This window comes from Balaenoptera musculus, chromosome 9, assembly GCF_009873245.2.
Source record: "Balaenoptera musculus isolate JJ_BM4_2016_0621 chromosome 9, mBalMus1.pri.v3, whole genome shotgun sequence".
Lineage (NCBI taxonomy): Eukaryota > Metazoa > Chordata > Mammalia > Artiodactyla > Balaenopteridae > Balaenoptera > Balaenoptera musculus.
The window spans coordinates 98862079-98888217 of record NC_045793.1 but is presented as its reverse complement, the minus strand read 5'-3'; the positions used below and the strand labels follow the sequence as shown (position 1 = coordinate 98888217).

Sequence of the window (26139 nt, the reverse complement as noted above, 5' to 3'; positions counted from 1 at the left end):
TTAATTTTCAGGATTATATAAAGATATAATCATTTAATCAATAAATTGATGATTTTCTGGTGTAATAATAGATCGATGAATGGGGTAGAGAAAATAGAAAAGAGAGGATGTGAATGTCCACCCACCTTCCTAAACATAGAAGGAAAGATAGCATGTGCGTGTGGGGTGGGGAGGGCTGGTGGTATTGGGAAGATTTTATTGATATTTTTGGCAAGGAACATCTGAGAATAACAAGAGAAGTGACCTAAGTAGCCAAATAGGTTAGAATATACTCAGGATTAAAACTCATTGATATGGAGACACATGATTAATAATTGGAAGGTCATAGAATTGGGCTAGAAAAGAAAGAGACTGGGGCAGGGCCAGTCCCCTGGAAGATGGCGGCTAGCCTGGTCACTGTCTGCTAAAGCCACCAAGTCACCCCCCAGACCCAAAACCTTGGCCGGAAGTTGAGGATAGACTGAGCATGGCCTTGCTCGGAGGAGAGGAAATTCAAGGTAAAATTGATAACCGGGGACAGGAGCCTGGTTCTCCCATCAAGTTGTTAAGAGGAGGTCGGTCATGTTTAATAACACGTAAAGGCACAAAAAATGAACAAACCAGTTAATCACTAGTCAAAAATCAAAACACAAAGTCCTCACCGTTATCAGCTTTTCATGGAGATCTCCATTTAGATTTGACTCCAGTGATAATTACCTCCAAAAAAAAACCACCAGCTGCATTCCAGTGCTTTAATCACATTAAAATGTAATCTCATGTCTTCTTCCTTAGGGATTGTGAAAAGAGAGGAAGAGACCAGAGAACAAAGGAAATCCTTGAACAGGGAGAATTGAGGGTAAGCCCTTTAGTGTTTATGGAATTCAGATGGTTTGTTGTATGTCAGGAAAACTTTATAAAGTTAAAAGTATGTATAAAATGGAACCTTAAGAACTCAAGGATAAAAGGAGATAACAAACATAAGTTGAAAACATAGAGGGATATAACAGATCCTCAACATTACACGACCTCTGAGTGACGTGAGCTGCTGTGAACCACAAGTCCCAATCCACTCAGAGCACAGGGAGGTCTGTGAATTTCATCTCATCGGAGTTCAGATGCGGATGAACACACTGAACGCAGGGCCCTCCCTACAGCCTGCTAGCCGGATGGTCACTGAAATTCCCTGAATTCTCTGTCCTGGGGAAACAGCACCTCACCAGGGGCCATCCTGCCATAGAGCAGCTCTATTTATTAGAAAGCACTGGCGCTCCTGCAGTTGGACCAAAATCTGCCTCTCTGTGGCTTCCACCCTCTGATCCCACTGAAGGCGGCTGAAATGTCTCTGTTCCCATTTCTGGTGTAGAACCTGATGTCTGAGGAATCTCCAGCAGCAGTGTTCCTGGTTCCTACGACCGTTCCTCACACGGCAGGGCTTACCAACCGGCCAGGATTTCAGGGGTGCTGCTAGGGTCACTGTGTCTCTTGAAGAAGGGCATAGAGCGCTGTCAGCAGCAGAGTGATGGCCATACACAGCATGCACTGAGGGCAAACCCTGTTCTACACAGTTCACTCGGTTGCACTCAGGCCACAGGAGTCTATGAGCGGATGAGTCTCCTCGTGCAGTGAACAGGAAAGCCCACTGTGGGGCTGAGCACACAGACGGGAGGGTGGTGCACTCTGGCCCATGGGACAGAGGATCCTGCACTCGGGACCCTCCTGGACATCGCTCTATAGCGCTCCTCCTATGGCCATTCCCTCGTATCCTTCGGAATAAATCAGTAATCTCCAAGTACAGTGCCTCCCCAAGTTCTGCGTGTCGTGTCAGCAACTCATTCAACCTGAGGGGGCTTGCGACCCCTGAATCAGTAGTTGGCCGGGCAGAAATGGGGACCCCACTGGTGGCTGGCATCTGAGGTGGGGTAGTCTCGTTGGGGACCTTGCCCCTAACCTGAGGGGTCTGCTCTGACTCCAGGGAGTTGCCGTCAGGTTTGAATTGAAGCATGGGACACCCAGCTGAGGTCAGAAAATCTCATCAGAATACTGAAGTCTCACTTGCTTTTGGGCAAAGAGGCAGCTCTGCATTTGCTCGAGGAACAGAATGTCTCTCCCAATGGCTGTTAGGAAGAACCAAAGCCAGACAGTAGTTAAAGAGGTAAAAACAGATTTTACCCAGGAACTATTGCAGAAGGGAAAGGAGACCTCATTGCAGAACTGGACTCAACCCCAAATACAGCACGAGCAAGTGAGGGTTTACAAGCCAAGGAGTGGGCTGGTCAGTGGATGGAAAATCACTAAGAGGAGACATCAGGGGTAAGGGTGGGCAGATGATTCTAGCTAAACCAACCTCCCAGGATTCTTGCTGAGGGCAGCCAGGATGATCAGACATCACCCGGGGAGGGTGGTGCATGTGGAATTTGATCAGATGTCAAGGTGGGGACCTGTCTCTACACGTGCTTAGCAGGGTTCTTGCTATCAACAGCTCTGCCAGGAAGAACACGAAGCCCAAGGTTGAGCCTTGGTGGAGAAGAGGTTCAGAGGAGCCTGGTAGAGCTCAGTCCGGGAGAGAGTCTGTCCCAGCAGGCATTTCTCAGATATACCGTGGTGTCAGGAACATTAAATGATGCAGGACAGCATATTGCAAACGCCTCTGTCTTTGTGGGTCTGCAGATAAACTGTGTATCTCTCAATGGACCACACATTTGTGAAAATGTGTAAAATCTGTGGCCTGAGTGAGTGAGTGTCTGGAGGCCCCTCCAGGGCTAGGAGTTTCTGAAGGGTTTATTTAAAGGGAGGAGAGGCACAAGGCATGACTGTGGGTGCCACAGCAGGCGGTGCCTTCACGGGGCAAGACCCAGCCCCCTGGCCCCAGGCTTCCTGCCCCTGCCTGCCAGGTGCCTGCTTTCTTGGGGGGTGGGGGGGAATTGGTGGGTGGGCAGAGCAGAATGAGCTGCCAGGGGTCCCTCCGCAAATAGAGGGGTGAGAAGGAGCGCTTTCTAATCCATGCAACCTGGCTTTCACATTTATTCACCTTAGGAAACAAAACACTCACTAAAAACAGTTCTCTCTGCGGACCCCAGAGGCAGAAGAAACCCCAGGGGTTCTGGGGATTCAGCGAAATCACAGCTCAACCCAGCTTGATGAAACTTTGCTGTGTTCCCCCTTCGAGCAGAGCACTCTGCAAAGGCCATGGCAGGTGGGGAGGGGACTCCGTGAAGGCCTTCCTGGAAGGAGGTCCCGGGTGATGAGGGGGCGGACGCACGGAACCGGGGCTTCCTGAAGGAGGGGAGTGGCCGAGCACAGACCTCCGCCCAGGGATGGCAGGTGGCCACCATGAGCAGGACGGTCCCTCGCCGCTCCCGTCAGGCGCTTAAACACCCTTGTCTCTTGCCGACGCCTGACCTACGGGTTTTTTCCACTTCGCTTAAACTGGGCGGCACATCGTCCTCCGGGACTCTCTGGACAGAGATGGAAGGGCCTGCTTCACTTAGGTAAGAACCTTGGGAAGCACAGGGCGCTGAGCATTTAAAAGAGTTGAAGTCCAAAAAAAAAAAGAGTTAAAGTCCGATGTTCCTGTGGAGGACTCATCTCATTGACCCTTGAAGGGCGGCACAGCACGCGTTTTCACGTTGGAGCGCCCACTCGCCACTTCCAAGGGTGCTCGCTCCCCTCCCCCTTCTCCTCCCCCTCCATGCCTGCTCCCAGCCAGCTTTCCAAACCCCACCTTACCCAGCGGATTTTCCTTAAAAAATAAGAAGTGATGATGTCTCTTCCTGCTTCAAAGCCCCTGGTGGCTTCCCATCCCCCTTCGATGAAACATCTCAGTCTGGAACTGAAGCCGTCCCAGGGTGGGCCACACCCCCTCCGCCAACTCGTACAGGGCCCTGTGAGTCCCCTCTCCTGAGCTCTGGGGTCCTGGTCCCCTCAGAAGCCCCGGGTTTCCTGCAGGCAGCCTCTCCCTGTTGGAGGGGAGCCCTGTGAGAGCTGGAGCGGTCAGCCAAGTGCAGAGCTGCGGGCCCAGCCCTGAGAACACAGCCGCGCTCCGTCCGTGGGAGGGCTGGGTGACCCTCTCTGTTCTACTGAAGTTTGGCAAATGCAGTTCAGCCTGTTCTCATACAACCCAACAGCAGAACGCTGGGCGGTGTCCATCACTCTCACAAGAGAACCCAGATTCTGGTGCCCCGGCAGGTCCTGACAACGGGAGTCTAAACTCTGGGGGCAGAGTTTGGGGGGGGGGCACAGCATCAGGTGGGCTCGCGGCTGGGGTGTGGGCTCTGACCCGGGTCCCAACAGCCTGATCGCACATCCTGGCGGGGCCAGAACCACAAGACAAGCCAGGAGCTCAGAGCAGATGCCATTGCTAGACGTTTATCCCTAGGAACTCACTAGCATGTCATCTACACCAGCAAAATGCTACAGTCAGCCTCCCTGGTCCACATGGGGGTGGAGTGGGGCTAACAAGTGAGCATGCCATTCATTCATTCGCTCATTCATTCATTCATTCAAATATCCCCTCCTTCCTTGTCTACACCGGCACAGAGAAGCGCTGTCCTCACAGAGCTTAGCTTTCTGGGGGGAGAGATAAGTTGATATGGGCTCCAGTGTATGTGACACATGGCTGCATCCTGAGGGGCTACAAATGACCCTGCCTGTGCGCAAGGGCACACACTTCCTGCTTCTTAGAACAACGTCTTTAAATCAATAGCATGTGTTTGCCACTGACAGAGCTGGGGGAAGGAAAGAGCGAGAAAGCATCGAGAAGGACGCGAACCACAGACGTGGAAGTAGCAGCATCTACTCAGTTGACACCTGCGAGCGGGACCAGCCCCCAGGCTCCCCGCCTTCCACTCCGTCGGGACTGCATCCCCCCCAGAGGTGACGCTGGTCCCCACCTCCCAGAGGAGTCGGTGGAAACCCAGGAAGCCAGGAGAGTGGGGACGGAGGCCCCGTCCCCAGGGCTGGGCTGGCTCACAGACCACCCTGCAGGGCCAGGAGAGGGTTGCAGTGCCGCCCTCCCGGCGGAGGCCGGAGCTCCCAGCCCTTCTACAAACCTCAGGAGGGGCACAGGGGCCTGGCCCACTCAGCTTTTCCCTGAACTTGGAAAAAGGAGCTGGGTGGCGCCTGGCAAGGCAGAAAGAAACATGAGCAAGCAGATGCGCTGGTCCTGGACGTTTCCCAGGCGCTACAGAACCCGGCACGTGGTCAGCACTCTGGGCCTCACTGAGCCTGCCCTGGCGCCACTGTATTCTTGAGGGGTCGCTCACCAGTCGGGAAGGGCCTGGTCGCCCCACTCTGGGAAAAGTGGGTGCTCCCGAGGACCACCCGTCACAGGTGTGCGTGGCTGGGGGGCAGGTGAGAGCCTGGAGCAGCAAGGGGGCCTGGACAAACAAATGGTAATTACGTTTCCTCGCGGTCGTTCTTCTACCTTTTGTCCCTGTTGTCATCTCAAAAGTCTTTGTTTATTATCCCATTGCCCTTAATTTCCTTAAAAACGCTGAGCACATACTGCTGTTCCCTTCTCACAAAGACGCGGCACTTTCGTCTGTCATGAGCTATATAAAGGACCGCGGTCCTTTATTTGAAACTCTTTTCTTAACAGACTCAACGTTACTTTCTCAGTGACCTGGGAAGCCGCATCCTCTACCGAATGCTGTTCAGCAGTGCAGCCCTGTTCCCGCGGCCCAGCTGGGCCCCCAGCCCTCCGCCCACCCATCCACTCCTCCACCCCCAATGACAGGCTACCATCAGGCCCTCCATCACTCACTTCCCAGGACACAGGCCTCCCAGCCCTTGGTCTGCTCCCATTTGTGGCACATCTAGCAGAAACTCCATGCAGCATGGGACACATGACACTTTGCTCTAGTTTGGGGGCTACAAATGTTCCCCGGCTTTGGTTTTCCTCGTGTCATCTGTAAGGCTTCCGGGATGGGGATCCAGGAGCCAGTCTGAAGTGTCCTCCCCCCCCCCCCGTTCCCCCGGGATGTCACCACAGTAGGAGCAAGTGCTTTCAGGCACTGAGCCCAGGGCCTCACGTTTTTGATGCTGATGGATGGGTAAGAAATAGTTCAGATGACAGACGGCTGAGTCCTGGGTCATAACCAGCTGCCACCTGGGCTCTGGAAATCTGGTACCATCAGCCTTGCTCACATTTCCTGAGGCCTGGAAGTTTGTGAGTCAATGAGCCCCAGAAATTTGGACTTTGCTTCCAATGCTGCCAAAGTGACTTAAGATTTCTAAATGTGCAAGATTAGCGTTAAAATCTTCAGGGAGCAAAGTTTCTTTGTAAGATCAGCAATTCTTTCCGCTTCTTCAGAAAAGAACCCAAAATGTGAGCAGAGGCACCTCGCGTTTCTTTGCATTTCTTCTTTTCAGCACACCTGGGCACACAGAGGCTTATGCCGGTGGAAAAATGGACAGTAAGATGTTGTCCAGTCGTCCGGTCAGGCCCAGGCTGGGGGGCTGGGGGGATGTTCTGTTTCTTCAGATCCCCCTCGAAGGCTGAGGTCAGCAGTCAGAACCTCTCCTGTCACTGCAGGGCTCAGCCAGGCAGGCACCTTTTCTACCTGGTTCCTCTTTCTTTACCTCTTTTCCATACCAGGGTGGAAGGGATGGGAACACAGGAGCCCTGAGCATAGACTGAGCTTCTGGATTTTACATATAGTATTTAATTCTCACGACAACCCTCTATGCTCCTCATTTTACTGACTAAGCATCCGGAGGGTTTGGTCACCAGTGAGGTCTTCCCCCTGTGCTCAGCACACTGCAGCCGTGGTCTCCCCAACACCACTGCTCGCTGCTAAGGAAATGTGAATGTAAACAAAAGCTTCTCCCAACCCAGGAAACCTCTTCAGAAAGGGAGCCGAGAAAACAGGTGTATTACTGAGGAAGCAATAAAACAGAATGTGATGTGTATCCCAGGCAACCTGCTGAGAGATTGCAGAGACAGGAAGACACCTCTCCCTTCAGAGGCTAAGCAGATACAACCCACTGCCCACGTGTTTCCAAGATAAACATAACAACTTCTCAGGTAAGAGACCTGACAGCACCATTTGTCACATGTAGTTCCTCCTAGATTTGCCTGGTAATTGGGGGTGACCACCTGGGTTTGCTTCTTGGTTTTAGACAAAAGAAAAACAAATTCCTCCTCTCCTTATGACAGGAGTAGTTTAGCAACCTGGGGCCGGGCAGCCACTGAGGTTAGTGGGACACTAACACCCCCATGGACGCTGGGAGACAGGGTGCCATCTCTCTGGGAGGTTGTCTTTCCAAAGAGGTGGTTCCAGATCCTGGAGAAAGACACTCCTGGGGGTAAAGCTGGAGGCCAGCTTATCTTGCTTATAAACAGATTTCCATACATTTCCAAGGGGCAGGGAAGGAACTTAGAATTTCAAGTTTCCTGAAGTAGATGCTCTAAGGAAGGCCGGGGGCATCTCCCCCTTATTTTTACCAGGAGGGTTAAGCCTCCTTGTTAAATTAGTATCTGCCTTTGCAGTGCCCACCAGACAGCAAGCCCTGCAGGGTCAGGACAACACATCCTTGTGCCCAAAGCATGACCCTGTCCTTGGGGCTTTCTGGGCACTGAGTCAGACTGTGGATGCTCTGTTCTTTCCTTGTGATGGTTCACATGAAGGGACAATGGACACGGCCGTTTAGGTGTCTTCTGTGCAAGCATTGAGTGCTTTATACTTCTTTAAGAATTTTGAACTGGCTTGAAAATAATTAAAGATGCTTTAATTTGGACATGAAGAAATCCTAAAGGAGTCGATCAATTTATCAGACGATTGTCTACTAATTATATTTTTCTTTTACAAATAGATGGAGGAGAAAGAATTTAAATAGAAGGATAAATAGGGAAAGGATGATTTTGTCTCTTCAAATCCTTTCCCTGCTTATCTCTGGGGTTATTGTTTCTCTTATAAAAATGTCAGTAAGGGCTTTATGTATCACAGACACTCTGTATCTATGTAGTAACAGTGAGACTTATCATTTTTAGCATCTATATGCCAGATGCTCTACATCCATTATCAGTGCTCATTTCCTCCACAATTCTAAGAAAGCAGGATTATTATTCCTCTGAAAGGAACAGAGAAACAGCCTCAGAAAACTCCCTGGGGAGAGATTCTAAACCAACCCTGCCTGACCCGAGCTCCCAGCTCTCATTGCTCTGGGAAAGTCTACATGACACAGATATTTTCAACAATCAGCTTCTGTCCCTTTGACTTTAGGTTTTTTGATGATATCACAATTTAACATTTTTATTTTAAGAATCTGAATTTTCCTCTGTGATTTCTCCCACTGCTTCAAAACTGAAGAAATTGTCTTCCATGATAATATAATTTATGTTTTCTGCTAGTTTTGCAAATCGTATTTTTTCCATGAAATGCTTTAATTTAGCTGGATTTAATTTTAGCACAGGATGCAAGGTGTGGATCCAACATGCTCCCCCTTGAGATTGCTACCCACTTGGTCTAAGGACATTCATTAACAAATCCTTCCTTCTATGCTTTCCTTAGAGAGGTACCCTATCTTGCAAGTTTCAGACACTGGTGTGTTCTCATTCTCCTTTGATCTGTGTGTCTATACTTTTGCTTAAATATTCTTTTACGGATTTTAGCTTAGCATCACTATCTTAAGCAGCTGGAATTCCTTATCATTTCTGTTTTGTTTCAGAAGCTTTGATAATCTTGCACATATGTTTTCCCTTTATCTTTAGGATTTTTTTCTCGAATGTTTCATTCATTCCCAAATCCTTTAAGATGTTTAAAGGGTTGGATTTGCATTAAATCCACAGATTAACTCGGGGAAAACAATCACATTTTGCGATATTCTGCCTGCTTGCCCGTGGACATGTGACACATCCCCTCCACGTGGCTTTCTTTCCTTCTGACACCTTCCGGGAGGTCCCTAGTAGCTGGTACAGCTCTCATTAATCTCATTCTTCTATGCATTGTGTGCTTTTTGTTTCTATTCCCAGGTGAATGCCTTTCTCATCACACCCTGACAGATCTTCCTGGAGAAGCAAATGCTTTTTATTTAACATATTTGCTATGAAGCGATTCTTTTTACCAAACTCGTTTACAAAGTCTGACTGTTTTTTGTAGAGACTCTGGAGAACACCTGCCCATCACCACCTGCCACAAGGCATCCTCTGACTGAGTGAGACTCCCAGGGCACCGGCAAGAGTCCAGAGGTGCTCTGGTGACCTTGGCCACGTCGACATCAGCCTGGGGGTGTGGCGGAGACCTGGTGGCATGTGGCTGGTGAAAGGAGCCCTCAGGCCAGGCTTTTTGGCTTCATTCCTTTCCCTGCTTCAGCTGGTTCAACAAAGCCCCCCACCATCTAGTCAGTGACACGGAACCCTCCCATCAGGTGTGACGAGGGGTCAAGGATCTGAAGCAGAACCTGCTTCACTGTCAAACCTCACATTTATCTTAAAATAGTGAGGGAGGGGGAAAAAAGCTATGACCCACTTTCTCTCCAGAGAATCTTAAATTAGGGTAGCCAGGCATTCTGCGTCTACAAGATATGACCTGTATTTCATGGCTTTCCTTGCATCCTGTACTACCTATGTCAGGAGGCCCTAAATGGTCCATAATCAGCTTTTATCAATAAATTACCCAAAAAATTGACAGTTAGAGCTAATCTGCCACCACAGTAATTGAGGCCAGAATCACGTATGTGGCCCTACAAATAGAAAGCCAGACCTCCACAGATGAGGGTTGGAGATCCCTGGGGGCCTCTCCCGCAGGTGGGATGGGGTTTGGGGAAGGGCAGTGCTGAGAATGGAAAGCATTTATTTTTCACACAGTCAGTGATGTCGGGGCCTCTGAAATGCAGCCAGGACAAACCCCCGCCCTGACAGCCCACCCGTCAGCACCAGCCCCCGTGCTGGGACCAGTCCTGAACATGGAGGGTTCTCAAGGCCACTGGTCCTGAGCGCCAGGGCACCAAAACCTTCAGTCAGGTCAGCTGAGTTTTGATGGGGAAGCCTGAGCCCTAGAAATCCAGCTCTCCTGGCAGGCAAACAGGAAGTTCCATTTCTTTGCACCAGGTTCAATTTACTTCTAGTTCACAAGCTCATTAATCAATTTCATTGGTTCCACCCCCCTGCTTATGGTCAGTTATGAGTTTGGACTTGGGAGGGACGGGTGTGTCCAGGCAGCTGCGAGATCATCTAACTCAGTCTTTTTGATTCTTGCCATGTTCCTATTGTTTATACTTTATTTGTGTATTTGAGCTCCAAATGCCAAAATGCAAGTGTAAATTTCCTGATGAGTTTTTTGAACACTGGACATTTCCTAAGCAGGAGAAAAGTTCTCTTGAAGCTCTTTGTTCAGGACACAAGTCAGACATAAACCAGCAGAGATACACGGTTTCCTCAAAGAGTACCAAAGAATGTAATATAACATTTTTTTTTTTTTTTTGCTTAACAGAAACTCATATGAAGAAGCTCCAGTGATGGCAGCAGAAGCTGTAGTGACTCCCAGTCTGCTCACAGCCATCAGTCCTTCAGCTTAGATGACTGTCTCACCGTACTGCTGCCAGAAGTATTTTCTGATTCCAACGTTGAAGCAAATTCTCAAGCGCCGGCACAAAATCTCTTGCAATGACAAAAGTGTAACCACTCCATGGACGTTACATACATACATGCATGATCAAAGATCTCAGTGCTTCACCTTTTTACAGCATAGCCACAGACACAGGTCCTCACAATGAAGAAAAAAACTTTCCCTTTGCTTGTGCAATATTTTTCTCCTGAAAAAGCCTTGCTTCTACAGCTATTGTGTGTAAAAGCTCTTCCAGCAGAGCCTTGAGTGACAGTGGTGAATTTGTGCAGACCTTCTATTATTGAGTTAGGAGTTAATGAAAAAAACTGCACTGCTATCAGTGGAGATGATACACAAACACATTTGGGGGATATTTGCATAATGATGCAATGTTTATTCAAAGTTGAAGCAAGGAAGGAACGATTCCATGGAAGGTGTGGGCTGTCCTTCCCAGATTCTGCATAATGCTGCTCAGACAGCATCTGAGGTCCTTTCTATGGACACCAAAGCCATCGGCATGAAACGGTTCTCTAACTTCAGCATTTATACTGTTCAAACGGAGCAGTTGAAGGACTTGGGTGATTTTGTGGCCATTAAGTTGTATTCCATTCTCTCACATTCAAAAATGGTTTGTTCTCATTAGCAGATGCAGTTGAGAGAATCCTATTTATTTGAAGTGTTGCAATCATACTTCAGTTCTGAAGGAAGGCCCCCAAATTCATGTTGATTTTAGAAATAATTTACTGAATGAAGTCTACTTCTTTGCTGTTCAGAGTTTTCAAAATCCCTTTAGCAACAGGATTCTGAAAATTGACAGAGCAGCCCACAGTGCTACTGAAGCACTCCTTTAATAAGAAACTTGTTGAATCTGGTAAAACAAATTGAAGAACTATTTATTCCTTCAAACGTCAATGCTGTTCTTCAAAGGGACATTAATTATGAGCAGAAAAGGAAATTCTGACTTAAAATAGCTCATTATTATGGCACCTGCCATGACCGTGTTTGAAATGGATTTCACCCCTTCGAGCGTTCTTCCCTTTTATGTGGATGTTACTAAATGCCTTTCTCCACGTGGGGGAGAAGTAGGGCATTGCTGTTGTCCCAAAGAGGAAGGGAACAAAAATGAACTGTTATGCTTGTGTGTTGGGGGCAGCGGGGGCGGGGGGGGGGCGGTGAACAACATTTTAAAAAGTCATTGAACAAGAGATGTTATGGAATCCCAAAGAATGGAAAAGCAACTTCTACCAGAGAAGGTGGTATGATGCACCCCCAGAACTCAAATTCACTGCACAGTTTTCAGAGCTGCCAACGCTCTGCCAGTACATGCTCGGTAGACCAGCTCACAGTGCTGGCACTGAGCACGTCTTCTCACTGATAAATAGTCAAGGGACAAAGGAATGAAATAAGTGGCATGTGGCCGCTGTAGAAGGCGCATCTCGATGGAAGTGGAAAATGGCGATACCTGCAAGGAATTTTATAAGCGAAGTCTGCAAAACAATTAACTGATAAGGAGAACTAAGTCATGAGGGAAATAGAATTAATTAAAGCGGTATATAACTTAGAGACTTATAATTTATTTCAGATAAACAATGAATAATTTTAGTAGGAGACGTCCCATGTAACATTTTTCCTTGATCTCAATGACCCTATGCATGGGTAATTAGAAATGACTTAAATGGACATCACTATTCCCCTGTGCTGCTCTGGTGCCACCCCACCCCTACCTGCTCCCTGGACTGTGCCATTCCCAGGGCAACCTTGGCCTCAGCCTCATGTCTGTGGAAGGACAGAGTTGCAGGCTGCCTCCTGTGAAATGGGCCTGAGAATCCCGTCCGGGGTCTTCCTAGAGAGCTGCCCGAGGGGCCACCATCCGGGCCGGGCGAGGGCCAGTGGCAGGCGCGGTGGCCAGGACAGAGGGCAGAATTGAAGTCTCCTCTCTTTAAACTGCCAGAGAGAGCAGAGCCTCCAGCACCTGTGCCCATGGGGGCCCGTGGATGCCTGTCGGGGGACGGGGCAGAGCAGAACACCGTGGGCCTCAGAATCAGGCCTGGCTGTGCTTCTTACTCTTTCTTTATTTTTTAATTTTAATTTTATTGTGGCAAGAACCCTTAAAATGAGCTCTACCCTCTGAACGAATGTTTATGTGTACAATTCAGTACTGCGGACCGTAGGCACAGTGGTGGCCAGTGGATCTTGGGAGCTCATTCATTTTGTTCAGCTGAGACTTTATGCTCCCTGATGAGTAAGTAACTCCCCATCCCCCTGCCCCTGCCCCCGGCAGTCTCTTATCTACTTCCTGTCTCCATGAGTTTGAAGTGGAATCATGCGGTATTGTCCTCCTGAGTCTGGCTTATTTCACGTAGTGTAATGTCCTCAAGGTTCATAGCATGTGCTAGAATTGCCTTCCTATTTTAAGGCTTGAATAATGTTCCACGGTATGGATGGACCACATTGTCTAGCGTATAGGTGTGGCCTTGGGCACTTACCTGGCCTGTGTACGCTGAGATTCCTGTCCTTACCGTGCCGTCCTAACCCTGATCTGAAGGTGGTGCTGCCACTTGATGTATACAAAGCTGTTATTAAGTGAAATCTTCATGGTCTATTACTTCCCAGATTAGACTCAAAAAATAATCTCTTTCCTGTGATTTATGTGCTAGCCAGGAACCCCGGCTTCACTGAAATCTTAAGGCTGTGTGCAAGGAAGAGCAGAACCTTCCAGGCCTTTCCTACCAGGTTAGTGATTATTTGTTAGAGGCCCTTTACCTGGAGGGCCCTGGGTACAGGCTGCTGTGTTTGCTCTATCCCGCTTTCACCTCTCCCCGATGCTACTTTTCCTAGAGACAAGGATGGCCTTGATATCAAAAAAAATAGTAGCCCAAACCTGTTCGTAAGCATGACTAGTGATCAAGTGTTTTTACCAACTTCCTAAAGTGTGAGCAGAAATTATTCTTAAAGTCTCCAGTTTAGAAAAAATTAATAAAAAATCTGACAGTCAAGATTTATATGTTCCCCAAGATTTATATGCAGAGGATTTTCCTTCTCCACTTTCTTCCTTTAGAACATTTCAAAAGAGGTTTGAAAATATTTTATGTATGTGTATATATATACATTTTTTTTTTTCAGAACAATTGAAAAGTTGAATGGCTCAGCTGCCTTTTCCTAACCCCTTCCCACTGTGAGGATCACGTGATAGAGTTTAGAGAGCACTGAGAGGTGAGCAGAAGTTAGCTGTGTGTTCCTGCCTGGAAGATGATGTGATGGCTAGAGCCACAGTGGCCATGCTGTGGTATGAGGAACAGGCCAGGACAATTGTTAAAATGACTGCCCTGACACTTTTGAGCCACTGAGCCAAGCTCTGACTTGTTGTTTTATTTGAGCCACTAGAGCTCTTCTTCTATTACTTACAGCTGAAAATATTCCAGAGTCTAACAACAGGTCATGGACATTGCAGGTACAGACCACAGTAGTGCCTGGCAAATGGCATGTCCTGCGTAGGGGACGTAGACAAGGGTGTGACATAAGTGGCCAGATAGTGAAAACCCTGAAGAACTCAGGCTAAATTCTGCAGGGTACTGGAATCCTGGAAAACACACACCCTTTTTATTTTAAAAAGCATATTCAGTCTTAAAAGGAAACTAACCCCATATTTTAAAATATACTTGAAAGTACATTGTGTTCAATTTTCAAAATCTTAAACTGACATTATACTGAATTGAAGAATGAAAACTAAATGAAAGCTGTATCTGGAAAGGCAAATACGGAGAATGTGTTCCAGGCTACACTTTAGAACACAAATATTTTGATGCTCATAATGCAGCCCATAGGTCAATGTGTATTTTCCCCTCTCAATTCGCTGAAATTAATGGGCATGTTTTGGCACATCAAGCAAAATAACAAACTTCCTAATTCGCTTTGTGAGAGCCATTCAGGCTGTTAACAGGGAAAATGTTATTTTACAACCTGTAATTAGAGGAACTGCTCCCAGCCTGCACCAGGAGTACGGGGACCAATCACTCTTTGTCCTTTGTAATAAGAAGAAAGAATCCTCGTGAACCCCCAAACACGCTGCAACTGAACACTGAGTCATCAGCAAAGGACGTGCTTCAGAATCCCCGCAGAGGGGTGGGGGGCAGTTGGCTGATTGCAGTTTCTTGCGAAATTACTGGGTGTGTGAGCTATTAGGTGACAGTATGACCTGATAGACTTTGACGTCAATGCATTAGGGTTTAACTGGCAGAAATCCTGTTTTCCTTTGGTGACGGTCCTGAGAAATAAGTGGTTGTAGAGTGTGTCCTGCATGCCATCTTCCTACCCGTCCCATCTATAACCAAGCTGGCTCCAGCTGGGTGGGGGCCGCCTCGGACTGTGGGAGCCACAGAGCATGCCTGCGGGACTCTGGCTTCAACACTCTACTACATGCTTCGTGCCTCAGTTTCCTCCCTTACGGTCACGGATTACACAAGGTAACCCCTGAAGAGAACTCAGCACCTCCCGCCACGTGCCGTGTGTCAGTTTCCCAACAGCCTGAGAGCTGTGCTCTGCACCCTCAGAGTCCATCGTCTCCCTTGTTATTTCTGCTTCTGTGCTGCTCGTCATCTTACGGGATCACAGCAACCCCCGCACATCTCACTATAGGGCAGTTCTCAGACGTGAGTGGTCATCCAGGCCGTGCCCCTGCTACCAGTCAGTCTTCTGGGAGCTCACGGGCCACACATCTAAACTGCCACTCCCCAGGGGACACTGGAGTGACTCTCGTGTGATAATCAGGCTATGTAATTTCATTGGTTAGGACCCACCCTCAGTCCCCTCCCTGTAGCTTGTCCTCTGGTCAGGTGGTAAATGCTCCAGGCCCTCAGGGAAATCTCACTGTTCTCTTGAGGCTGAAGGCAAATCATACCATTGAACTTGTGATACAAAATTTGGACAAACTTATATGTATTTTCTTGTCCTCATGGAATTGTCTCCAAATAGTTAATCAAGTTTGCAGATGCAATTAGCTGGATTGGTATGGTGTGTGGGGTCCAGATGGCCTGGGAGGATGGGTACCAGCCCTGAACCTAAGAATGACAATGGTCTTTTTTTTTTTTTTTTAGGCTAATTTGTGCTTTTATTTGCCAGTATAACTTAATTACAGCGGCCAGCAAACTTTCTTGATCTACAAAATACATTTTACACCACAATCCAACAAACACATATCTAGTATGTATACATATATAAAAGTGAAACAAAAGTTTTGCCAAAAACTTCTACCCTGAGTGTTAATTTTTTTTTTGAGACTTTTTTTTTCTAAAGCAGTTTTAGGTTTACTACAAAATTGACAGGAAAGTACAGAAATTCCCCATATACCCCCTCCCCTCACATGCATAGCCATTATCAACAGAGTGGTACCTTTTTTTTTTTTTTTTTTTAAGCCAGTGATGAACCGCATTGACACATAACCACCAAAGTCCACAGTTCACCTCAGGGCTCACTTTAATGAAGTGAATAGTGTTGCACACTCTATGGGTTTGGACAAAACTATGAGGACATATATCCATCATTATAATGTCATTCAGAGTATTTTCATTGCTTCTAGAAACTTCTGTGCTCTGTGTATTCATCTCTCCTCTCCCCCCGGTCTCCTGGCAACCACTGATCTTTTTATTGTGGTCACTGTCTCCATAGTTTTCCCTTTTCCAGAATGGCATATAGAACCTATTTTTCTTTTTCTTTTTTTTTCAAAAGAGAGGTTCTAAGCCTTTATGTTTGTAAGACCACTCATGGCCCACCCATGCACGGACCAGACAGGCTCTAGGTGGCAAACTCCCCCACTAAATACCGTAGCTTTCCTTTCAATATTGAGCCCGGTCCCACTGGTCCTGTGCAGAAGCCACGTGGAGGTTCAGGGGGACACGGGTTGGGTATTTGTTCATAGGAAGGCCACAAGTTTTGTGCCCCTTGTCACAATGCACCCAGATTCCTGTTGGGTATGCTGTGAACAGAGGAGCCGTTTCTTCAGGCCCCCCGCTCTGAGCACACCCCAACCTTAACGGTCTTGAACAAGCTATCATGTCTAATAGGAATAAAGGCAAGTCTTGACATTTGCTCTCCAACGTGAAAAACCCTAAATGAGGAGAAAGGATGCCAGAGCAGCTTAACAGGGCTCTCACCAACCAAAGTGGAGACAAGCAAACCATCGGAAAGGAGAGTAACCACGGTTGACTGAAGCACATTCAACCTATAAAAATCCATGAGCTCATAATAATTCTCAAAGAGAGCAAACACACAAACAAAAACCCTTCCCTAACTTGCCTTCCTTAGAACCAAGAGTTATACCAATGCTTTCCTCTGAAAATTCAGTTAGGCAGGGGGAAGAATGGAGGCCTTATTCACCTTTCCTGAAGAATCCATATTTGGGGTTACTAAATAGCCCCAGCTGATAAGAAAAAAATCTTCTGTATGGAATTAGGCCAGCTAATAACCACAGGTGGTAAGATGAGAAAATCCCCTTTCATAGCCCCTGATGAAATAACTCAGGGCCCTGAGGTAGACGGGGCTAGATACACTCAGGGTTCCAGATGTGCACCCCAATAGCTTTCAGCTCCTAAACCCAGAGAGCTACTTGAGCAAAAGGAACAGTCAGGCAACCAGGCAGCCTGTGGAACCCCAATGTGGTTTCCTGCTTAAATTGTTCAGACATAACCACCTCAGGGCTTAGGGACCTCCTTTCCAGAGACAGGAAATAGCGAGCCATTAACCCACTGCAGGACAGTCAGACCCACCAGAGGACAGATCCTCTACAAGGCCACTGGCCTGGCCTCTTCAACAATACAGTGAAAAAGGGAGGTGAGGGAGGAGTCAATTTAGCTTAAAAGTGACACAAGAAATCAAAAATCAAAAATTCTGTCCTTGATCTGCATGAACCATATTTTAAAGATATCTTGGAAACAACAGGAGACACTTGACTTTCTAATAAGTATGAGATGATGACAAAGAATGATTGTTAATTTTCTTAGGTGTGGAAAATAGGATTGGTATTTTATAGGAAAGGGTACTTGATTTTTAGAGGAGAACATTAAAGTAATTAGGGTTAAATGCCACAATGTATGTTATTTAGTTTAAAATACTTCAGCTAAAAACAGCAGTTGTAGCAATATAACAAAATGTTAACAGTGAAATCTAGGCGGTGTGTATATGGATATTCATTTTAATATCCACTATATGTTTGAAACATTTCAACATAAAAAGTGAAAAAAAAGGTAAAAGATACATGGCTTAACAGTAGCTCCTTAAGCAAAAGGTGTGGTGATTCTGTGTAGGGCAAGAGATGAGAGCTGGTGTATCACCAGCAAGGTGGCAGCGACCCCCGGGCACATCCCTGGAAATAGGGTTTGCAGACGTAGGACAGTGGTCATCCTGCAGGTGAAGAACTGGAAGGGACATTTGGGAAAGGTACTTGGAACCACGCTCTAGAACAGAAGTGACAAACAGATCTTGGATGGTGGCCACCATGCTGAGAATCTTCCCAGACCATCCTTCAGGTCAATGGGCAGAGTTCTCTGAGCAATGGGTGATGGACCATCCTTTTGCCTTTCTGAAATCCTGACCTTTATGGACCCACAACATATACGAGGGGAGAAGTTAGAGAGGCAAGAATCTATACCAAGTGAGTTTAAAAAGAAAGAAGGTTTGGGTTTGATATGCAAAATAATGTTAGCGACATGCAAATGACCCGAGAGGAGGTGCCCAGGTTGTATAGGAACCTTCTGCACACCAAGGGCCCAGCCTGGAGGACACAGCCCAGCCACCCAGTTCCTGGAGGACAGAGAATACCCTTGTCCATCCCAGGCAGAACCTCTCCGTGGTGGGAAAGGGAGATGTCAGAGAAAAGAGAGGAACTCAGTCCATTCTTGGAAAGAAGGCTCGAGCAGGAGGTTCAAGTGCGTGCATGCACGCGCGCACGGACGTGTGTGTCTTCCTATTGCTTTTGTGTTTTTATTTCCTTGATTTCTCCTCGTATTTTTTTATCTCCTTCCTTCTGCTTGCTTTGTGTTTATTCTGCACTTCTTTTTCTAGGTTCTTGAGGTGGTAGCTCTGATTATTGATCTGAGACTTCTCTTCTAATGCAGGTATGAGGCTTCTAAGGCAGCCTCCAACAGCTAACTATCAAAATGAAAAGTTTGATAATTTTTATTTTCATTTGGTTAACAGTGTTCTGAAGTTTCTCTGGACTTTGATTCATGGATTATTTAGAAGTGTGTTCTTTACTCTCCATCTATCTGGGGATTTTTCACTCCTCTTTCTGTTACTTACTTCTAGTTTAATTCTTTTGTGGTCAGAACATACTTTGTGTGATTTCTATTCTTTTAAATCAGTTAAGGTGTGTTTTAAGGCTGAGAATGTGGTCTACCTTTGTGAATGCTCCGTGTGAGCTTGAGAAGAGTGTGTGTTCTGCTGTTGGATGGAGAACTCTCTAAATTTCAATTAGGTCAAGTTGATTGATAGTGTTTTACAGATCATCTGATTTCCTGCCTCCTTGATCAATTACCGACAGAAGCATGTTGTAGTTTCAACTACAAAAATGGATTTGTACATTCTCGTTTCAGTTCTATTAGTCTTGCTCTATATATTTTGACATATTTTTAATGTATTGTTAGGTTCATGCATGCTTAGTGCTGTTATAGCTTCTTAGAGAATCTATCATGTTACTCTTCATTCCTGATCATCTTTCTTGTTCTGAAATCTATATTGTCTGAAATTAATACAGTTCCTCAAGCTTTTGTTTGATTAGTGTTCTTTTGATTAGTAGCATGGTATTTCTTTCTCTGTTTCTTTCTTTAGGGAGGTTTTCTATCTAAATATTTATATTTAGGTGGGTTTGTTGTAGCCAACATAGTTGGGTTTTTGCTTTATGTCCACTCTGCAAATCTCTTTCAATTGGTGTACTTAGACAACTCATATTTTAAATGACTACTCATGCAGATGAATTGGTATCTACTATCTTTGTAACTGTTTTATCGTCATTTTATTTGCTCTTTTTTCCCTATTGGTGCATTTTGTGAGTTCAGTTGAGCACTTTATACTATTGTATTTTCATATTTTCTTAGCATATCATTTATACTTCTTGAAAAATTTGTAGTTCTTGGCCTAGAGAGTACACTGTACATTTTTCACTCATCTTAGTCCACCTTCAAAACAACACTCTACAGCTCCATGTGGTACAGGTACTGGCTATTCCCACATTTTCCCTCCTGGTTCTCCCATCATTGTTATCATTCATCTCACTTAGTCACCCAATACATTGTTATTATTACTGTTTTAAAAAAAACAACTACTTTTAGATCAATTAAGAACAAGAAAAATAAAATATTTTATTTTAACCTCCATCCGTTCCTTCTCCAGCAATATTACCCTCTTTGTACAAATACAAGTATCTGATCTATGCAGTTTCCTTTCTACCCAAAGAACTTCTGATATTTCTGTGTGGCAGGTCAGGTGGCAATGAGTTCCTTCAGTTTTGTTTTAGAAATTACTTTTTTCTCATCCATTTTTAAAGAATAATTTCTCTAGATATAGAATTCTAGGTTTCTTTTTTCTCCAGCACTTTAAAGATGTCAGTTCACTCTCTTCCGTCTTGCATGGTTCCTGGCAGGAAGGTCTCTCTGATTCTTACACTTGTTCCTTCAGAGTTAAGGTGGTTTTTTCACCCTCTATTCTGCTTGGAGTTCTCTGAGCTTCCTGGATCTGTGGTTTGGTATCTGTCATTAATTTGGGACCATTCTCAGCCATTATTACTTCAAGAATTTCTTCTACCTCCCTTTCTCTTTCTTCTTCTTCCGGTATTCCAATTATACATATGCTACACATTTTGATGTTGTTCTATAGTTCTTGCACGGTCTGTTCTGCTCTTTTTTTTCTTTGCATTTCAGTTTGGGCAGTTTCTATTGGCTTCCTTCAAGTTCAGTGATTTTTTTCTTGGTGTATTATTCAGTGTTCTCCAGAGAAAGAGAGCTAATAGAAGGGAGAGGGAGAGAGGGATGTTAATGAATTGGCTCATGTGATTGTGGGGCAACTGTGAAATATGCAGAGTAGATCAGCAGGCTGGAAGCTCAGGCAGGGTTTCTGTGCTGCAGTCTTTTTTTTTATTTTTATTAATTAATTAATTTATTTATGGCTGCATTGGGTCTTCGTTGCTGCGTGCAGGCTTTCTCTAGTTGTGGCGAGTGGGGGCTACTCTTCGTTGCGGTGCACGGGCTTCTCATTCCAGTGGCTTCTCTTGTTGCAGAGCACAGGCTCTAGGCATGAGGGCTTCAGTAGTTGTGGCTCGCGGGCTCTAGAGTGCAGGCTCAGTAGTTGTGGTGGCACACAGGCTTAGTTGCTCCGCAGCATGTGGGATCTTCCCGGACCAGGCTCGAACCCGTGTCCCCTGCATTGGCGGGCGGATTCTCAACCACTGCGCCACCAGGGAAGCCCCTGTGCTGCAGTCTTGAGGCAGAGTTGCCTCTTCTTAAGGAAACCTCAGTCTTTGCTCTTAAGGCCTTCAACTGACTGGATGAGCACCCCCCCCCCCACATTACAGAGCATTAGTAACCTTACTCCACATCTGAGTAGAGTCTGAGTGACTGATTTAAATATTAATCACACCTGAAATATATCTTCACAGCAACGTTTAGACTAGTGTTTGACCAATAAACTGGGCACCGTAGGCCAGGCAGGTTGACATAAGTTAACCACCAAAGTCCGCCCCTTGTCAATCTGGCACCCTTCCACATCTCCTTAAACCATACTTACTTCTATAGCCAAACACCACAGACTGGGCAGCTTATAAATAACAGAACTGTATTTCTCACAGTTATGGAGACTGGAAGTCCAAGATCAAGGCACCAGCACAGTCATGTTCTCGTGAAGGTCCTCTTCTGGTTCACAGCCAGAGCCTTCTCATTGTGTCCTCTTGTGGTGGAAGAGGCAAGGACCCCTCTGGGGTCTCTTTTATAAGGACACGCATCCCATTCATGAGGACTCCACCCTCATGACCTAATCACCTCCCAAAGGCCCTACCTCCTCCAAGTATCATCACCTTGGGGATTAGGATTCCAGCATATGCATTTTGGTGGCAGAGGGACGGGCACAAACATTCAGTCCATAGCAGGTAAATACCCAGCCGTGTGATTGCTGGCTTATATGGCAATTGTATGTTTAATTTTAAAACAAGCAAAAAGCCCTGCCAAATGAATTTCAGAGTAGCTATACCATTTACATTCCCACCAGTGGTGTGTGAGAGATCCAGTTTCTCTGAATCGTCACCAGCATTTGATATTGTTTTTGTTATTTTTTTTAGCTGTTCTGATAGGTCTGTAGTAAACCATCTCATCATGGTTTTAATTTGCACTGCCCTATTGGCCAATAATGAATATATTTGCATGTGCATTTTTGCCATCTGCGTACCATCTTTGGTGAAATGTTTGCCCATTTCTTTTACTGTTTCATTTTGAAAGTTCTTTATATATTCTAGATATGAGCCCATTTTCAGATATGTGGTTTATAGTTATTTTCTCCAAATCTGTAGCTTGTCTTTCTACTCTTTTCTTTATTTTTTTTCTTTCTTTCTTTCTTTCTTTCTTCCTTTCTTCCTTCCTTCCTTCCTTCCTTCCTTCCTTCCTTCCTTCCTTCCTTCCTTCCTTTCTTTCTTTCTTTCTTTCTTTCTTTCCTTTCTCAGGTCTTAGTTGCGGCACGTGGGATCTTTCATTGCAGTGCATGGGCTTCTCTCTAGTTGTGGCGTAAGGGCTCCAGAATGCCTGGGCTCTGTAGTTGCCGCACGCGGGCTCTCTAACTGTAGTAGGAGGGCTTAATTGCCCCGCAGCATGTGGGATCTTAGTCCGACCAGGGATCGAACCTGCATCCCCTGCACTGGAAGGCAGATTCTTAACCACTGATCACCAGGGATTGCTCAGTTTGGCTTTCTGGGCCTAATTCTGTTTGCTTATGGGGAACAATTGAAAGAGAACAGCTTTCAAAGCTCGTTCTGGAACACAAATAGACGATTTATGTAATTAGCCCAGGTGCAATTTCATGGCACGCCATCATGTGGCTTCCTCATGAACTAGATTGGCACCACCTGATTCTTATAAACATAAATAGATCAAGTTGTTAAGTAACAAGTAATTGCAGAGAGCACATGATATTCTCTCTGGGCAAATCAGACTACCCACGTTTAATCTGGCTTCTGTACTGCTCAGGGGAATCAGAAAGAGGTGGAGGGAGGCTATCAGAATGATGTGCTGAGGGGCTTCCCTGGTGGCGCAGCGGTTGAGAATCCGCCTGCCAATGCAGGGGACACGGGTTCGAGCCCTGGTCTGGGAAGATCCCACATGCTGCGGAGCAAGTGGGCCCATGAGCCACAACTACTGAGCCTGCGCGTCTGGAGCTTGTGCTCCACAACAAGAGAGGCCGTGATAGTGATAGGCCCGCGCACCGCGATGAAGAGTGGCCCCCGCTTGCCGCAACTGGAGAAAGCCCTCTCACAGAAACGAAGACCCAACACAGCCAAAAATAAAATATAAATAAATAAAAAATTTAAAAAAAAAAAAAAAAAAAGAATGATGTGCTGAGCAGTTAGGGTTAAATTCAAGGGGATATATGAACGGCCCTGTGATCTAGTTAAAATGCAAATACAGCAGTGAATGATAAGAACACATTTTTTACCATGGCTTTACTCTCCTTCAGAGGAATCCATTATTCTTAAATTACACGCCGAAAACTATTTGCAGCAGATATTATAACAAGCGTGAACAACTTTTTATGTATAAAGAGCTCATGCAAAATTAAGAAAAATATGAAGACCCAAATATTTAAGTTGTCAAAGGATGTGAAGAGTCATGTCCCAGGGGAAATACAAATGACTGATGCATATGTGACAAAAATTAAATTTCACTAGTAAGCAAAGAAATGGAAAATAAAGCCATGAAGTGATGCCTTTTTGTCACCCATACTTCTAGCAATAATTTAAATGTTGATATTGCATTTGCTTTTATCCCTCTGGAAACCCCATTGGATGGCCTCATAGAAGCACAGAAAATACACCCATGAGAGCAAAGGAGGAAGGAAAGTTGTTCTGTCTATGGATGACTTGAGACAGGCATGGGGACTGGTGTTTGTGGATGGGTGAACAGAGCGAGGGATGTCACAGCCGGCAACATCCCGGAAGTCTGCCCTGTTGCCCTGAGCTCAAGGTCATCGGGAATAGTGGAGGCCAGGAGTGGGAGTGACACAGACACCCAGCACTGACGGGAGGTCTGTGTCTGGAGCAGCTGCAGCTCCAGCCCCTGGACATCTCCCACACCCTGTCCAGACAGCAGATACCTGTGCAAGCCACCCACCTAAAGGCAAAACCAGAGGATTCTTCCCTGAAGAAATGGAGCTTTCTGGGGAGTCCCAGGGTTTCCAGAGTGGTGCTGGTACCCAGAATCAGCTCCACCCCTTCTGGAATGTGGACCCACAACATGACCCGCCTGCTGGCCCACGCCCACACCATCGCAGTGTGGTCAGGGAGGGGGCCTTGCCACAGGGGCAGAGTGAGGCCACTTCAGGCCCCATGTTGGGGAGAACACAGGAGGAATGTCACAGCGGGGAGCATGAAGAGAAGGGAGAATCCACAGGAAAACTGACCCGGAAGCGTGGATCATTCTGCAACAGAAGAGCTCCTTCATAAAGGATTTGAGTTTGTGTTTTCAGAGTTGTTCAGGAAGATGTAACATACATACAAAAATAGGATACTGCGACAAAGTAACACTTGGAAAACAAGACGACCTTTTAGAAGTGAAATCGATTGTTTCAATAAAACATGGAGCTAAAAAGGACAAGACAGAAAATATGAAAGAAAATGTTAAAAAGAGACAGAAGATCAATGCAGGATGGCCGTAATTTGACTAAAAGGGAGGGTCTGGTTGATCCATGAAACAATACAAAGTCTTCAGTTTCAGAGGTCACCGAGAGTTCACAATGATTGAAATAGACCACATATTCAGCCTCCCTTTTTAAGACTGTGAAAATATTAAGGATAAAGAGAAGATTCTAGGAGCTTCCATAGAAAAAAGCAGATCACCTGCAAAGGAACCAGAGCCGAACGGGCATCAGAATGTTCACTAGTCATTCCAGATTCCCAGTGAGTTTCAACCTGGAACTCTGTAGCCACACCATGAATCAAGTGTGAGGACTCACTGCAGGGTGTCCAGACATGCAAAACATTCAAAAATGCATTTGTTTTTGCACCCTTTCTTGGGAATTTGCTTGAAAATGTGCTGTCTCAATAGAAGAAAAGCCCAGAGGAAGAAAGCTAGAAACCCAGGGATCTCGGTTGCTCCTGGCTGTGTCCCCAAGTCCGCAAGAGAAGTGAGGCCCAGGGAGAACGGCGCTGATTCCTGGGGAGGGGTTATGCGCGGAAAGCAAGCTGAGGGTGACGTGTGTGACCGGCTATGGGAAAGCACACTACTCCTTTTCCGGTATGAAAAAAAGTCTCCAGGGGGAAAAAAAAGCCAGACTGCATTAGTTTGCGAGGGCTGCTATAACAAAGAACAACAGGCTGGGCAGCTTAGACAGAAGTTTATTCTCTCACAGTCCAGGAAGCTGGAAGTCTGAGATCAAGGTGTCGACAGGGCTGGTTTCTCCCAAGGCCTCTGTCCTTGGCATGCAGATGGCCATCTTCTTCCTGTGTCCTCACATGGTCGTCCATCTGTGTGTGTCTGTGTCCTAATCGCCTCTTCTTATAAGGACACCAGTCATATGGGATTAGGGCCCAGCCATATGGCCTCATTTTAACTTAGTCACCTCTTTAAAGACCCTACCTCCAAATACAGTCACGTTCTGAGATTCTGGGGGTGAAGACTTCAACATACAGATTTTGGGGGACACGGTGCAGCCCATAACATGTACTGAAATGTTGTTACTAGAAAGAACAGAATGTACAAAGCAAATTGCAACATGGCCTGACTTCGCAGGGCAGGTGGAATGTAAGAAATGAGAACCCATTTGGCCACTGAACACCTGGATGTCTGTATTTTAAAGCACATGCCTGCCACATTTGTGAGCTTCAGGCCCTTCACAGGGTTTGGAATTTGGGTTTGCAGGCTCAGTTGGTGAAGGCGTGGTCTGGTTTCTCCTTCTATGAACACCAGTCCCCGGCCGGTGTTCCCACAGTGGCTGCAAGAGGGAGGCTGTGACACCCGGAATTCCTCCCACAGTTGGTGGGTGAGGAATTTAATGAGGGACCACCTCAGGCTCTCACGGCCTCGAGCAGCCAGGTCCAGAAAGAGGAAAACAGGCTGGAAGAACGGGGACGTGAGGGGAAGGTAGTCAGAGGATGTTCTCCCGAGGCCACCCTAGTCCAGGAAGGTGGGTCCAGGTCCTGGGGCCCAGGAGAAGGAGAGATGTTTATGCCAAGCTCAGTTATGACTGATCAGTGGGGACGGCCGTGCAGGTTGTCGTTTACCAGATGAAGAATGGGACCCCGGCCTGTGTCTGGCCTCATCCAGGTGAGCAGGGGCCCCCCTGGGTCTCAGCTAGGGCATGCAGAGACGGGATTCTTCACAGTGGGGATTCCTTTACCCCTCGCTGCTTCCAGGAGCACAGGGCTCAAGTGAGA

At 46.5% G+C, this 26139-nt stretch overlaps 1 protein-coding gene and 1 non-coding gene across 2 annotated transcripts in view; one reads left to right on the top strand and one right to left on the bottom strand.

The window, feature by feature from the left end:
• The window catches only part of LOC118900569 (tumor susceptibility gene 101 protein-like), a 103814-nt gene that overhangs the window by 40490 nt on the left and 37185 nt on the right, over positions 1 to 26139 (top strand).
• Positions 16415 to 16544, bottom strand: LOC118901375. Its single transcript, XR_005021350.1, has one exon. It is a non-coding gene; the product is annotated as a small nucleolar RNA SNORA11 (small nucleolar RNA).